Consider the following 17,700-nt stretch of genomic DNA (forward strand, 5'->3'; position numbering starts at 1 on the left):
AATGAGGTTTCCTTGGGTCACATATTCCCCCTGTACAATATGAAACCAATTACTCTGGGAAATAATAATCAAGGATGGTTGTCACTTTCATATTCCCCCTGTTTTTCTTTCTAAACGTCATGAAATTTCATTTTTTCCTCTCCTTCCAAGAGGTTTCTAAGATAACATTTATATGTGGAAGGGACAGTTGGTCAAACATCAGTCTTTTTTAACCATATGTGCACATATGAATAAAATTGCACCGTCAATAAGATGTACTCAATTACCATTATGGTTTGTTTATAAAAGCTAAATTTCTTATTTTATTGTATTCTTTTATTATTGCATTGTTAAAACATTTCAGCTTAAAAGTGAAATTTTTTTTCTACGTTCCAGATCTACTTTTGTAAAATGACAACTGAGGCACCTCACCACCATAATCATCATCAATGGTATTGAATGTGTATGATGTACAGAGCACTATACTAAAGGCTTGGTTGAGTATAATACAAAAGAGTTGGTAGACACTTTCCCTGACAACAGTGAACTTACTTTCTAAATTTTGGAGTTAGATGTATAATGAGGCAAGTGCACATTCATTCCTGGAGTATATACATTTAGTATAAGTAATTTGGGCAAAAATACTTTCAAGAAATGAAACACACAGGTGACTCACATGTAATATCTGAGTAGTTGAAGCAGAGGTGTTGGTATTATTTAAATTTTTAGATTTATATTAGAAGAGAGCTCAGAACTGAACCTTTTGGGACTCCCACAGTTAAAGGGTGGAAAACAGAGGAGGAGGTTGAGAAACAGTGTGGCCTACTTGAAAAAGCATGCCACTGAGAGTTAGAGGATCTAGATTCTAATACTAGCTCCACTACTTGTCATCTCTGTGACCTTGGACAAGTCACATAACTTCTCTGTGCCTCATTTCCCTCATCTGCAAACTAGGGATTAAGACTATGAGCCCTGTGTGGAACAGGAATTATGTCCACCCTGATTATCTTGTATCTCCCACTGTGCTTAGTACAGTGCCTGGCACTGCTTAATTCAGTGCTTAACAAATACCATTTTTTTAAAAGGAGGCTGTGAAAGAGACTGCATAGGAGTGGCCAGGTAGGAGGAGAATCAGGAGAGGACAGTGTCAGTAAGGCTGAGATTGGGTAATATTTCCAGAAGCGGTTGATCCCTAGTGTTGAAGGCAGCTTAAAGGTCGAGGGGGATTAGAATGGAGTAGAGGCTTTGTCAAGAAGAGGTCATCGGTGACCTTAGAGAGGACAGTTTCTGTAGAGTGAGAGGGACAGAAGCCAAATTGGAATGGGTAAAGGAGAGAATTGGAAGAGAGGAAATGGAGACTGCAAGGGTAGACAACTCACTCGAGGTATCAAAATTGTAAGAATCAGGATAAAAATAAAATCACAGTAAGGAGCAACTTGAGATTTTTTTATGGTATTTGTTAAGCACTTACTGTGTGCCAGACACTATTCTAAGCACTGGGGTAGATGCAAGCTAATCAAATGGGACACGATCCATGTCCTACAAGAGGCTCACAGTCTTAATCCTAATTTTACAGATGAGCTACCTGAGGCACACAGAAGTTATTTGCCGAAGATCACACAGTAGATAAGTGTCAGAGCCAGAACTAAAACTCAGTGGAAAAACAAGGTCCTTCTGACTCTCAGGCCCATGCCCTATCCACTGCTCCACGCTGCTTCTCAATCTTTAATCTTTCATGTGGCTAAGGGAATTATTTTGATGGTTTGGAGGCTGGTGGATAGACTTGATGATTTCTTGAGTTCCCCTCCTTTCATAATATAAGTTGGATTTTTTTAAAGTAGCCAAAAGTGCCTGAATAATCATTTTTGAATTTATGTCCTTTTCATAGACATATTTTTATGTCCTTCCAGTGATCCTAGGCACACCTAGTCTGTTACACAATTTAAAGCACTACAGTACTCACTGTGCTTAAATAATGGTGGTGCCTGAATTTGCCCAAGATTATAAACAGCTATGTAAATTATGCAGCACTGAGTGAAGAAAACATAAACTACATATCCAATTTGACTAGTACTGATGCTGCATTTTCAAGTGTGCTTTGGTTCTTGGTTGACCCTTAAATTATCTAAAACTACTCTCCCAACCTTCCCATCCTAATAAAATAGAAGTCAATCAAATTGGCCCATTGTCCCTTGAGTTGGTCAGAATAATGGAGGCCAGTTTAAGGGAACCCTCGGTAGAGAGGAGAACTTGAAAATATATAAGAAATCAATCATATTGATTGAGCGCTTACTGTGTGCAGAGTATTGTACTAAGCTCTTGGGAGAATACAGTAGAGTGATATAACCCTCACGTTCCCTGCTCATAGTGAGCTCACACTCTAGGAGGGAAACACATTAATAGAAATAAATAAATTGTGATTATATGGATCAGGAGTACTATGGATCAGGAGGGGGATGATGGCAAGTAAAGGAAGCGAGTCAGGGAGTCACAGAAGGGAGTGTGAAAGGGGGAAGCAGTGTGGTTCAGTGGAAAGAGTCTGGGCTTTGGAGTCAGAGGTCATGGGTTCGACTCCCGGCTCTGCCACTTGTCAGCTGTGTGACTGTGGCCAAGTAACTTCACTTCTCTGTGCCTCAGTTACCTCATCTGTAAAATGGGGATTAACTGTGAGCCTCACTTGGGACAACCTGATTTCTCTGTGTCTACCCCAGCACTGAGAACAGTGCTGTGCACATAGTAAGCGCTTAACAAATACCAACATTATGATTATTAAAAGAGGAATAGTCAGGGAAGGTCTCTTGGTGGAGATGTGCTTTCAATAAGACTTCGAAGGTGGGGAGAGTAATTGTCCATCAAATACGAGGAGAGAGAGCATTCCAAGGCCAGAGGCAGGACTGGTGAGAAGTGAGCAGTAAGATAGATGATATTGGGGCACAGAGAGTTAGCTGGAGATATAGGAGCAAAGTGTGCAGGTTGGGCTGTAGTAGGAGATCAGAGAGGTCAGGTATATGGGGCAGACTGATGAAGTGCTTTACAGCCAGTGGTAAGGAGTTTCAGTTTGATGCAGAGCTGGATGGAGCTTCTTGAGGAGTGGGGAAACAGGGACTGAATGTTTTTGTAGAAAAATGACCCAGGCAACAGAGTGACATATGGACTGGAGTTGGGAGAGGCAGGAGGCAGGGAAGTCAGTCAGTAAGGAGGCTGTTAGATTAATCAAGGAGGGTTAGGATCAATACTTGGATTAACATGGTAGCAGTTTGGATGGAGAGGAAAGGGCAGATTTTAGCGATGTGAAAGCTGAACTGACAGGATTTAGTGATAGATTGAATATGTGGGTTGAAAGAAAGAGAGTAGTCAAGGACAATGACAGGGTTACAGGCTTGTGAGACAAGAAGGATGGTGTGGCTCTCTACAGTAATGGGAAAGTGAGGGGGAGGACAGGGTTTGGGTGGGAGATAATAAGTTCTGCTAGCTATGTTAATAAATGTGCTGTTTGATATTGTACTCAGCATCTAGATTTTCAAACTTTTTGAACTGCCAAACCTATCAGTCATAAATTCTGTTTCCATAGGTGTCATTTAAGAGAAGGGTAAAAATATCTAATTAGTTTTTGCTTTGTATATTATTTATATGCTGATTTAGCATAGCACAGCTAATCATTAACTGCAATTCACTTAAATTGCAGCAGTATAGATGGGGCTCAGGGGAGAGGAGGAAAAATACCGGCTTATCCACTATAAGGAGAGTGAATAATGCACACAAGATCTCCTTAAACCCCACCGACTCATGTTAGAACATTATCTGCCCAAACACAGAGCCTGGGGAAAATGAAAGTAAAATTAAGGCTTGAGTTATCCATTGCTTTTCTTAAATAGTAAGCTATTTTGTCATCTGAGGAATCATAACTGTTTCAAATTCCACATAATATTAAATGACCAGTAGACTTCAGAAGGATTTTATGACATTATTATCCCAATTTGCATTATTCTTGGGTACTGTTTTCAAGATATCACAAAGATGTATGGAACAGTGGTATTGAAGATTACACAGGGTGAATCCAGGACACGTTTTCAAAATATGATTGTTGTACTCGGATTCTTAAAAGCTACCATTAATTAATGCTTTTAGAATATTTTCTTATACTTTTGTTGCTGATATATACATGTATATATGCATGTATACATATACATATGTATATGTATGCATGTAGCTATCATATTTTCTACATGGTATTGTGCTGTTTAAAGTTTGATCAGTGATAAGAGGTTTGGACAGAAGCACAGATAGAAAAACAGATATGAGAGGTGTCTTATTTTCTGGAGGTATAGAACTGATCTTGGAGTTAGCTGCATCTCATATAACTCCCTAAGAAAAGTCACAGGATAGGTAAATTTTAACCTAAAAAAATCCAAAATTTTTGGAGGAGCAGTTAAATCTAGTGGAAAGAGCATGGGCCTGGGATTCAGAGAACCTGGGTTCTAATCCAGGCTCCACCACTTGTCTGCTGTGTGACCTTCAAAGCATTATCAAGGGCACAGCTTCTCCAAGCGGCCTTCCCTGATGAAGCCCTTTTCCCTGGCTCAGTCTCCCTTCTGTGTCATCTATGCATTTCAAGCCATGACTTTTGGACACTTGATATTCACCCCACCCCCAACCCTACAGGACCTATTACATATAATAATACAATTACATGTAATTGTACATATAATAAATTATATATTATAAATTACTTATATTCATAATAACTGTCTCTCCTTCTAGACTGTAAACTTGTTATGGGCAGAGAACACGTCTATTAATTCTGTTGTCTTTTACTGTCCTCAGTGCTTAGTATGGTGTTCTGCAGCCAGTAAGCACTCAATAAATGCGTTTGATTGATTGACCTTGGGCAAGCCACTTAACTTCTCTGTGCCTCATTTGCCTCATCTCTAAATACTTTAATGCTGGAAATTTTCAGGCTATTCATGAAGTCTGGCTTCTAAGAGTTTTATTTACAGGAATTCTAGCTTTTAGTATTTGTCAATGGTGACTGAAATGCAGAAGGAGTATTTTGACAACTGGATGTGAGAAATAACCACCTGGGACTCTGTCTTTGTGAATCAGTCTAAATGCTTCTTCATATGTTGAATAGCTGATGAGGAAAATCAAAAATTTTGACATATGCTGAGTGATTCTTGGTGACTTGGAAATTTTCTGCCTGGGATACATTTTAAATATGTCATTTTTGCTTTTTTTGCTGACCTTCCAAAGAAGCCTGTCTGATTAAATTAGGACAGCTACACAATACCCATGTGGTTCTTCTGTCATTCCTTCCAACATTGTGCAATATGAAGACTGTAAAAAAAAAAAAAAAAAGTGTACACCAGTCAAGTATAATATATTGGTGTGAAACTAATTTTGAATTAATTTAGGACCTGTTTTCATCTCTTTCTTAGTTGCCATGTTGCAGATTTTTATGACATTTGAAAGCACTTTTGAAATATTTTTATAGATTCACATGCTCTATTTCTGGAAGAAAATATTCTAAAACAGAACTATAAATAATTTAAAAAAGGTTTTCAGCTAGCAGCTAACATTGGGAGAAATTTTCAAAACTAACAAAATTTTACAGAGGTGTCCCAGTTATTTATTACAATCATTTTTGGTCCTACAGAACTCTTCTCACCACCACCCTTTCCCCCAGTCCAATATATCAGCTTCTCTGAACTTTAAACTTCAAAGCAAGAGTAAACGTGTTGTGGCAGGGAGTGTGTCTACCAACTCTGTTGTATTACATTCTCCCAAGTGCTTACTACCTGTCCAGTGTTCAATAAATATCATTGATCTATGTTCAAACGTTCTGATTTTCTTAGGATTCCTTTCCACTTTACCAATTATCAGTTTATGTGAATGTCATTTTCATTCTTTCATAGAAGTATTCTCATTTGACATCATTTATAAATTAGAGGTAAAAGTTGCACAGTGTCTGTATCAATAACTTGTCATGTAGTGACTGTCCTCATCCCACAGGTTTGACAGTGGTCTCTTAATTCCAAGGCCTTCTCGTTTAAAATTATTTGCAGCTCATTTACAAAAAGGTTCATTATGAAAAGAAAAAGTGACTAAACATACGGTCAGTACAGTTCTTGGTTTGGGAAGGCTTTCGGAAACAACACTAAAAGACCATCTTATTTAATTAGCTACGTAATCAGTCATTCTGTCATTTGCCTAATAGCATATTGCAGATTAAATATCGTTTTTCTGTGGTTTCAAGAAATGCAAGGTTCTGTTACCATTCCACGGGATAAATGAAGAGTTTACTTGGAATGCTTTCTGACGTTTTTCTGCTTCCTATTTTCTTTTGTCATAGGAGTTTAATATGGAATTATTACACTTGTGGAAAGGAGTTTTACTTCTGTCGGACTGTCAACTTAACTGCATACCATATGTAGAAAATTCAAAAGAAGGGATCATAAAAACATTTTTGCTTCTAGAGGGAGAATAGCTATACTCTTGTAAAACTGGATTTTTTTGAAGGAATAAAAAACAAGAAACTAAATTTTACCAAAAAAGGGAGGAAAGTGATTATTGCTCTGTTGCAAAATGTTGAGATAATGACAGTATTTCTAGTGGAAAAAAATATATTTTCCTTTAAAATACAGTAGACGAATGTAAATTCATTTTAGACAGGCAATGTGTCTGTTGTTGTATTGTACTCTCTGAAGTACAGTGCTTTGCACACAGTAAGCGCTCAATAAATACAGTTGAATAAATGAATGATTAACGTACTATATCCATTTATACTTGACCCTAAATAAACAGAAAGCATCCATATTTCTATGATTGCATAATGTTGCACCTCCAGTGGTTCCCAGTTACTGCTCATGTCTGACTCTGCATTCTTGTTTCCACCATCTGGTTCCCTTAAACCTAACTCTTGTACATCCTGACTTGTATCCTCCACCCTTCCCAAACTAATCTTTTTAATGTCCCCTGCACTATATCCAAATTATTGTTTATTCCTTCCTCCATCCAGGTACACAAAGAGTCTGTGGCTTGCTGATCTGTGACTCCCACAGCAAATGAAAAGTTTCTGGGAATTTTATCTTTCAGGTTCTTCCAATTAAAACAGTGATTTTGTGATCTTCCCCTCTTGCCCCTCCTCTGATTCCCAGGCAGGATCTGATTGTTAGGGAAATCTACCTCTTCCCTACACCAGTGATGCAATCCCCTCTGAATTTGATCCTGGGAGGCTGGGTATGATAGGCACAAAGCATTGTAGGGTGCTTCTCACTGCAGCTGCAGTTTCAAAATCTCTTGATTATCAATCCTTTGCACTTTCCGTAAACAAAATAGAAAGTGCAACTGTGGGAAGTGGGGTGGTGAAGGGAGCGGAACAGTTTGGATGCGACTTTATCCAACCTTGGATTCACTGACACTGTCCTTCTTGGTTCCCCTCCTGTCACTCTGACCACTCCTGCTCAGTCTCTTTGGCTGGCTCCTCTTCTGCTCCCACCCTCTGACAGTGAGGGTCCCTAAGTTCAAGGTCCCCTTCTATTCTCCATCTACCCCCCCTCCCTTGGAGAACTCATTCACTCCCAATACTTCAATTCCATCTTTATGCAGATGATTACCAAATCTACATCTCCAGCCCTGACCTCTCTCCTTCCCTGCAATCTCACATTTTCTCCTGCCTTCAGGAAATTTCTACCTGAATACCCCATCAGCACCTCAAATTAAACATGTCCAAAACAGATTTCCTTATCTTCCCACCCGAACCCAGTCCTTCCCCTGTCTTTTCAATCACTGTAGACAGTACCCGTCCTCCCTTTCTCACAAGCCTATGACTTTGGCATTGACCACCTCTCTTATTCCACCCACACATTCAATCTGTCACCAAATTCTGTTGGTTCTACCTTCACAAGACTGCTAAAATTCCTCCTTTCCTCTCCATCCAAATTGCTACCATGCTGATCCAAGCACTTATCCTATTCTGCCCTGATTATTGTATCTGCCTCCTCGCTGACCTCCCGGCCTGTTGTCTTTCCCCATTCCAGTCTATATTTCACACTGCTGCACGGATCAGTTACCAACAAAAACATTCAGTCCATGTTTCCCCACTCGTCAAGAACCTCCTGTGGTTGCCCATCCACCATGCATCCAACAGAAACTCCTTACCATTGACTGTAAAGCACGCAATCAGCTTCCACCATCGTACCTGACCTCATTGATCACCCACCACAGCTCAGCCCGCCCACTCCACTCTACTGTGCCCCAATCTCATCTATTTTGCTGCATACCCCTTGGAGAATAGGGTTCTTGTTCTGATAATATATGTAGAGGAATGCCTGCTGGGCTGTGCCATCCTTGACTGAAGAGACATATAGGGCATTCTTTGAGGTAGACATGCACATTAGAAATTCTGCAGAATGAAAAGCATCTGGCTAATTGGCACCACAAAGACCACAGTGGCTACCACGGTAATTGTTACCATGGTATGGCATTATGACATAGCATTAACACTATGCTGCAGGCTTTATGGCTGCGTGTTGGTTCAACATATAAGAAACCGTGGCATGGCCTTGCAATGTGGCTCATTCCTGCCTGCCTACTCACTCATTGCACTTCGTGTCCCAGTGGGAACATGACTGGTAAAGATGAGAGAACATTAGTGGCATAGCACAAATCTATTTCTAAAAAAACCCTTTCATATTGGTTTTTGTTCTTGAAGTCTCAAGAATGAAACTTGGCCAGTCTTGACAGGAAACATCATCATCCATATCATCACTGAAAAGAATGGCATCTTAGAAGTGAAAGTTTTTGACTAGAATACAACTGGCCCAGCGACCTCACTGTAGAAGAAGGGGAAAATAGTGACCTCATCACTGTTTTTACAGTCCCCTGCTCACCCACCTTAGGTGAGAATTAGGTTTATTATGTGATTTCTAGGTGAAAATTCAGGTCTAGCAAGGCAACAGGGTGGAAGCTAAGAGAGAATTCAATCAGTGGAGGCTTCATTTATGAAGAGACTCCTCCCTCTCCCTCTCCCTCTCCCTCTCCCTCTCCCTCTCCCTCTCCCTCTCCCTCTCCCTCTCCCTCTCCCTCTCCCTCTCCTTCTCTCTCTCTCTCCCTCTCTCTCCCTCTCTCTCCCTCTCTCTCCCTCTCTCTCCCTCTCTCTCCCTCTCTCTCCCTCTCTCTCCCTCTCTCTCTTTCTCTCTCTTTCTCTCTCTCTCTCTCTCTCTCTCTCTCACACACACACACACACACACACACACAAGATTTTGAAGATTCAAATAGTGGTAGACCCAACAGTGGGACAAGGCTTAGAAGAGGTAGTGGAAAAGGTTGAGAGAAAATATGGCATGCATATTTTAAGAAAATTGTGTTATTACAAGGCATTCAAAGTTAAGGATAATTTGTAAAGAAAGAAAAGAGGAACATATAGCAGCATTCACAGTAATCATTCCCTAGACTCCTGATTAAAGATGACTAGACATTAAAAGGTAAAACCCTAGTGGATATTTTTGATTACTCTCATAGAAGGGTAAGTAGATATTGATACCACCAGTGAGTGACCACCACATTGTTTTATTTGGTATGTAAATCTCTTTGATTTACAATGACATGGTATAGAGTAATTTAAAAAACATATATATTTAAACTGGTGCATAGGGAAGTATATACAATGGTCAAATACGATTTTGATGTTTGTTAAAACTATTTAAGTAATGAATGTGACTGCCTTATAGAAAATGAGGATAAATAGAGAATGCGAAGTCTTGGGGTATTTAGAGAGCAAGTAGATTGATTGGGAGATCCTTAGGCTTCTTTTCATCTGTATGTCACCCATCTGTTAGGTTTTGGTAAATTTTTCTGTTTTCCTTTTGAACGGTCAGAAACAATCATTTCAGTATGAAAATGGCATAGGGATAATCAAACCAAAATATTTATTGGTTAAGTGAGCAAAAGCTAAATCATCTCGAAGGGGTTAATTGTTGGAAATCAAAAGCTTACATAATGGCAGTGAAAAACAGAAATTTCACAAAACTGCCAATAATGAAAAATCAATTTTTATTTTGTCAAGAAGAGTACTAGAGTTCTATTCCTTTTAGCTCATATAATCCTTACCTATCATATTCTCAAAATCACTTGGGATCGACTACATTGAATAAAGTCATGATCCATGAAATTCCCAAACCACCCCCAACATTTCTGACTGTTCAAATAAAATAGATCCTGCCTCTTGCCAATTGCCTACCTCAAGTTCAGCTGGAAGATCTTTCTTCCTGACCTTTACAGGTAATGTTCTAAAAAGGGATTTCCTTACTATAATTTTGTAGGTATTTCCCAAAGGGTTATTACCTGGCAGCAAAATAACTGTCTGTTTATAAATACCCCATCTCACTTGTAGAGTTAATGACCTGTTACAGGGGTGATTTCCACTGGTTAATAATACTGCGCAGAAGAACAAAAGAGTGTTTTTAATGAAGTTTGACTTCATCTATTGCTTTTATAGAATGACTCCTATTTTCTTCTTGTAAAACCAAGGAGAAAATATAGATATGTATTTATATATATAAATGCCTAGTCTGCCTCTGAATCTGTATACTCGAATCTTCTGTGAAGTCAGTATAGAATTACTCACACTGGTTCTATTTTCAGATTATTCTGTAATATTTTGTTTTCCCAATAAGTCATATCCTTTGCAAAGTAAGTGATGGATCTACTGATTTCATTTTTACTTATGATGCATTTCTCAGGTCCTCACATTGGTAAGGGAGCTGCTTTGTCATACCAAAAAGTATACTGTTTTGAAAATAGTCATTTCTGCTGACAGATAATATCTCTATTTTATGATTATGGCTTTGTCTTAAGGAAAATTGGAGTTGTAAATGTTTACATTCATTTCAGAGCTGATAAATAGGATAAATATTTGATAATTGATGCCTATTTAAATGAAATGATCCTCTGCCGAGTCTGCCTCAGCTAGTTAAGAATCAGTTATCAGTCAAGTTATCCTTCCTTTTTATTTTATGATCATTTTTTGAATTGGGGCACAGAGAGGGGCTCTTGGATTCAAGAATCCTTTTCTTCCATTTGTAAAGGACCCTGACCTAAAGCTCTTGCAGTGCTCTCCAGGAAATTCTGCTTGGAATAGTTTTTTCTCCCATGCTTTTCTCTTTAATTTTGATGATCTTTTCCTTGTTTGATTCAACTCTCTTATCCTGAAGGTCACTGCCTGATGTTAGCACTCAATAAATACCACTGATGGATCTTTTAGGTGTGGTTGCTTTAAGTGTGCATATATAGGCTTAAATATATGAGCACTTGGGTACTCACCCCATCCTCCAAATGCATGTATTTGCATTACCTGTATATTCTACTTCCTTATTCCTATCTATAATTTATTTTAGTGTCTGTCACTCCTGCTATATTGTAAACTTCTTGAGGCAAGGATCATGTCTACTGATTTTACTGTACTCTCCCAACATGCTTTCTTTGCTCACAGTAGATGCTCAATAAATACCATTCACTGATTTCAATATTTAATTATCCTAACATCTTTCAGATAAACTAGGCTGTTGCATTATTATAATCATATTTAATCTTTATGAAATGCAAATTACTTTTAGAAACATTTACTTTTTATGTTTCCATCATAAAAATATTATCAAGTCCACTTTTGCAGTGAACTGCCTATTGCAGACTCAAATTTTTTATAGGGGTCTGCAACTTAGCTGTCGTAAAATAAAGCTTCTTTACAGTTATTTTCATAATTGTAGTAATTGCCTGGAAAGATCTTAAGATTAATGGTTTAATAATCAAAGCTCAGAAAAATGGCCATTTAGATTGCATCACAGATTGTGAAACAAGGGAAACCTTATTTCTTACCATTACTAGAGAGTAGTGAATATTTGTTTGGAGTTATGCATGTTAGAATGGTTTAAACTAAATTCATGTTCTTTTAACCATTGTATATTTGTGAATTTAGATGTACTTGCCACAGCCATTAGATTGTATGCTACTTCAAGGTCAGAACCTTCTCTTAAACTTGTTCTGCAGAAGTGCCTTTGTAAAGTGTTTGACATTCAGTAATTGTTAGCAAGTACATTTCAATGTCACAAAAATGCATATACTCTGCTTTCTTCATTCTCTGACTCTACAGAAAGCTATACATAGTTTCTTATTGGTTTTAAAAGGCTAGTAAGAGTCCTCTACACCTGCTTATATGGAAGCTTCCTGGAACGAAGCTGGGATTCTTCTGGGAACCTTCCCAACCAGCCAACCTGGTTCCTGACACTGGAAAATGATCTAATCTAGTCTACCCTTGTTCCTCCACCTCCAACCAGCCCAGAATTTTTCTTAGGAGCACCTGTTTGAGAGAGAGGCACTAATCAATTCTGTATTCTCCATGAAAATTGTTGTAATTCTGTTCATAACTTTTACAGAATATTGTAGAGTGGCAGACATTTCATGGTGAAGATAGCATAATTGTCAACTAATTAAAAAATCTAATCAGGCACTAGACAGCAGAAGGATGCAGTTTGCAGCCATTGCATTTTGCATTTTTTTTTCAGCTGGGAATATATATTTCCCATCTGGAGACCAGCAGAAACAATTACCCAGATAATTAGGACAAAAACACAACTTGTGTCTGACCAGGATAATCATCTGACTAGGTAGGGCATACAATTTCAATTTACAAAGATGTCTGCAATTGAAAATTCGCTTTTCTTAGGAAGTGGAGAAAATGCTGATCAATTTTACCTATTGGATTTGAAAGAAGAGACAGAAACAGTAACCCCAATTTAAACATGTTAATGTCAAAAGAATAATAGTTAAGGGGCACCTTTGGAAAGAGAAAGGCATTAATAATATTAAAGACCAATACCTTGGAAAATGTTTCATCTCACTAGTCTTTAGAATTCTTAGTGTATTAAATCATATAACTTTTTTGTGGCAGGTCAGGAAATCAAGAATATAGGGAAGTGAGTTCAGGACAGTTTCCTTGGCAAAAATGGAGCAGAAAATTAAGGCAATTATCTGGATAATTGGAGTAAAAAAAAACTACTTTGAATTAGTAAAGTTATCCAGTTAATTGGACATTTTGGAAGGTGCAGTCCCTCATTCACTTCTTAAGTGTACCATTTAGCAATTTTTCAAATGGTATTATTAATATGACAAATAAAGACACCACAGAAAGAGCTAAATTTAATTTGGAACAGCAACTGTGTCCCATCTGATTACCTCTTATCTAACCCCAGTGCTTAGAACACTGCTTGACAAATAGTAAGCACTTAGCAAATGCCATTATTTTTGTTTAACTGATGGCTATCCTAGATAATCTGATGAAATACAGTCTTTGTATTACACAGGATTCAAAGACTAAAAGGCAGTGTGGTCTAGTGGATAGGGAAGTGAATGGGCGTCAAGAGATACGTTCCAGTGCAGGCTTTGCAAGTTATGTGGTCTGCACAAAGTAAGCACTCAATAAATACCATGTTTGATTGAAAATCTGTGGATAGAAGTTAGCATTTGATTATTGGAATGCCTTCTTTCGTACCTTTTCTCTTCCTGTGCCAATCTTAAACAGGTTAATCAATTCCTAAGGACTTCCCAGCTAGTTAACACACATCAAGAGTAGGACTGTATGTACTTTAAGGAAGACCTTAACTAAGACCAAAACATTTTTAACTGGAAAACGTAGTTATTTTACAACTATTACAATTTGGTGCTAAGCCTAAATCTCCACCTCTGAAAAAATCCCCCTTTCTGAGGTTAGCTTGTGTGATTTTCTTTATCCATCTGTATTAAATGAATTATTCTTCCACTTCAGCTTCTACAACTTTCCCTGCATAGAAGGTGGAAGGAAAAGCCCAACTTCTGCCACATCTGCATTTTTATCAATAATTATTCTGCAAGTCTAAGACTTGCTTTTCATGTCAAATTTAAAACATGAACTCCTAAGCACCTTTACTGCTTTTTATAGCAGCTGTCATCCCCCTACAGGTATATGGGTGTTTAATGAATAAAAATGGCAAGAAATGATTCCCTGTCATCCGGAGTCAACCTCCTTGGCACCCTGGTAAACTGTTCTAAGTTTCCATTGCCCTAATAATAGTAATGTAATTTGGTAAATGCTTACTATGTGGCAAGCACTGTACTAAGCCCCAGGTTAGATGACAGTTAATCAGGTTGGACATAGTCCTTTTCCACAGTGTGCACTACAGTCTAATTCAGAGTCAGTCAGTCATATTTATTAAGTGCTTAGTGTGTGCAGAGCACTGTACTAAGTGCTTGGGAGAGTTGAATCCCTATTTTGCAGATGAATAAACTAAGGCCTAGAGAAATTATGACTTGCCAAAAGGCAGAGTGCAGATATGTGGTGGAGCCAGGGTTAAAGTCCAGGTCCTTCAACTTCTAGTCCCATGCTGTTTCCCCAGTCTTGGACTTTGGGAGGTTTTTGGATTTATTTGGTTCATTTTTAGGTTCCACTGATACTGGAAAGGACTTTGCTCATTAATTAATATCAATACATATTTATTTATCACCCACAGAGTCCTTGGCAGTATAATAGGTTCCAGGAGGTTAGTTTTGATTGGGGATGATCTTTGACATGTGAGCATAAAAATTTGTGGAGACACTAACTGGGAAAACACAGCAATGTTGCAGATTAGATAGAACAATATCATATAGTGAGCAGAATGCATAAATATAAAAGATACCTAGAAATCAGTAGTACCTAGTTACCTAGAAGCAGGTCAAAGTCAAAGTCAAAGAAGCAGCGTGGCTCAGTGGAAAGAGCCACGGGCTTTGGAGTCAGGGCTCATGAGTTCGAATCCCAGCTCTGCCACTTGTCGGCTGTGTGACTGTGGGCAAGTCACTTAACTTCTCCGTGCCTCAGTTCCCTCATCTGTAAAATGGGGATTAAGACTGTGAGCCCCATGTAGGACAACCTGATTCCCCTATGTCAACCCCAGCGCTTAGAACAGTGCTCGGCACATAGTAAGCGCTTAACAAATACCAACATTATTATTATTATAAGAAAAGATACCTAGAAAATTGAAATTGTCGTAAGCATTGAATAATAAATACGCCGAGTTGAAAACTGAATTTTAGGTGGATTTCATACCATAAATTTAGTCTTTAGAATCTATGGGCAGAGTAAAAGAAACGTCAATAGACTATGGAAAAAATAACATCTATTATCATGGTATCAACTTTGACTCCTTCAGAAACCATCTATAATAGGACAGGTAGCCTTAAAGAAACGAAGAGGAAGAGAAAAAGAAAGCAGATGATTGTTTGGCATAGACTATCCAGACAAAAGCCAGTTTCCCAAAGCAAACAAAACTGCTCTATTGTATTTGCTGTTGCTTGCACCAACCAGGAAACTGGTGTTTCTTAGGACATTTTCCAGACTTCATTACAATCCTGTACACCTTTGAACCTCTCCTACTCCTTGCCACCCACTTCAGTCTCCAATAGTTCTGCTCGCTACCATATCCTATACCCTGGCCTATACTGGTTTCTCCTGACATATTTTCCTTACTCTTTTTCTGTGCCTTTCTCCACCCAAATTTCCTTTTTTCTTTATATTTCTTTCCCTCCTAAGAAGTGACTGAATGAATAAAATGAAAGTGCAAATTAGGTTAGATAGGAATGCATTACCAATTCCTAAATTTTCTTCTGAAGCCACTTAAGATTGAGCAAGATTCTTTAATTTTATTCATTTAAATTACTTTTTAATGTTTTAATGCTTCTACTTCCCCTTTTCTAGTACACTACAGACATTTCCCCCAAATTTGGATAGAACAGTAAACAGAAAACCAGGAGTGGCACATTTGTCTAATTACTTCCCAAAAGACTCTGTAAAAACTCTTAGTTGATGTAATATTTCAGTGACTTAGTTTCCCAAGTGTGCACTAAAGATTGCTTTGGGATTTTTGAGGTGCTTGAAGTTTATGGTTTATGAATTCAGTTTAGAGATTAAAAGGCAAAAATAGTATTTCATACAAATAGTTGGGCTCAGCAATTCAGGAAATAAATGAAGTCAGGCAAGGTCTAAAAGAAACCAAGCTACAGGCGAAGACACAGGCTAAGAAAATGAGTATCTTGGTGGCTTTTTTTCTATAGGAACTTCTGGAACAGAGTTTAGGCGTTGCTGTTTATAGGAACCAACATAAGGTGTTCAGCAGAGAAAACAAAAGTAGCCCAAGAAAATAGAGAAAATGGAAAGTGGTATGTTCTTACTCTTGGTCCTGACACCACAAAACAAATATTTAGAATCACTAGGACCAAAATTATTTAGAAATCTGCCTGACTCCAGCACACCTTCCTAGTCTCAAGCCCAGATCCTTTTCATAGAAACAGTATGCCTTCTATTTTGGTAAATCAATCAAAAAGTAGTATTTATTCAGTCTATCAATAGTGTCTATTTATTGCTTTTTCTGTGCAAAAGTAGGATACTTAATGCTTGGGAGAGCACTAGAGAGTATGTAGACGTAATCCGTAACTTAGAGAAGTTTACAATCTAGTGGGGAAGACATACTCTAAAATAAATAAGTAGAGGAAAATAACAGAATTTAAAGATTTGCAAGTAAATGGATAGCAAGGGAGAAAGGAGGGTTGTAAGTGTCTAATGTGTGTAGAACAGTTTATTAAGTGCTTCAGAGTACAAGGTAGGTAAATGCTGATTTCAAACAGTTTACAGTCTGAGGGAATGAAAATATCTCCTGAAGTAACTACTTTCACTCTTTCCCCATCTTTTCAGATTCCCTAGATAACAAAAATAGAGAATAGCTAGGCAAGACAGATTGTTTTAGCAAATCTTGTACGATTGGAATGGTGTAAGGCTTTGTTTTGGATCTTAAAGGGAAAGAGGTGAATTTGTTCGGTTTTAAAGTGTTTTGTCGGATTGCTTTAGTGATTGACATTTTACTTTCCTCTCTACATAAAGAACAAAATATAGAGTTCACAACATTAGGGAAAGTATAGGACCTGAAAGTTTCAGGCCTCAGAGTTCATTTTGAGTTGAAGAGAAATTTTTTGCCTATTTCCAGGACCCTTTCTTCTCCTTTCAGCTGGAGAGAGAGAGAGAATTCCCACAGCTAAGTTATTACCATGTTTTGACCTCTTCCCCTTAGGTTTATTCTTTGGTGAACTTGGAAAAGGCTTGCAAGATGTAAGCACCCATGCTGTTTTTTGATCTCATTTTTGTTTTACTTTTTTATTTTCAAATTCTCTGTGGCATTTCATTTGAACAGCTACAGCACTAGAAAGCTAAGAGGGATAGAAGTTGGCAGTGGATAAAAAGACAACCTTGAACTAATTTTGAAGTCTACAATTAGCCCGGATCACAGTGTGGCAAGTAAAAGTTTTAATGATAGACTGGTCCAGGCCTTGAGGTAAATTATGCATAATTATTCATAACTGCTATTTTTGGCTTGCCTGCATTTGTCCTAGACCTCTGCCTGAGGAAACAATTTGAAATAATTAGTGTGTTAGTACACTGACAATGATGAATGAATTGAATGCTTCTTGTGCCAAACATGTATCTTGATAAGAAGCAGATAACTTTGGCAATTGTGGTATTTGTGTTATTAGAGTTAGAAAATGGAAACAGTTTGATCATTTTCACAGGCTACAGGCATTTTGATCCTAAGTCCCAAACCTCCACTTGCCATGAATATCAACAGCCAAGAATGTGCATGCTACTAACCCTCTAAGTCCTATGACTAA

General features: G+C 38.1%; 1 protein-coding gene and 1 long non-coding RNA gene across 3 annotated transcripts in view; one reads left to right on the forward strand and one right to left on the reverse strand.

The window, feature by feature from the left end:
• EPHA3 (EPH receptor A3) overlaps positions 1-17,700 on the forward strand; it is a 248,480-nt gene that overhangs the window by 25,342 nt on the left and 205,438 nt on the right. The gene's annotated exons all lie outside the window — the stretch shown is intronic.
• Positions 4,950-8,378, reverse strand: LOC114817873. The gene is made up of 2 exons (XR_003765734.1): positions 8,259-8,378; positions 4,950-5,313 (listed from the first exon to the last, which is right to left on the reverse strand). It is a non-coding gene; the product is annotated as an uncharacterized LOC114817873 (long non-coding RNA).

This window comes from Ornithorhynchus anatinus, chromosome 17 (genome assembly GCF_004115215.2).
Source record: "Ornithorhynchus anatinus isolate Pmale09 chromosome 17, mOrnAna1.pri.v4, whole genome shotgun sequence".
NCBI lineage: Eukaryota > Metazoa > Chordata > Mammalia > Monotremata > Ornithorhynchidae > Ornithorhynchus > Ornithorhynchus anatinus.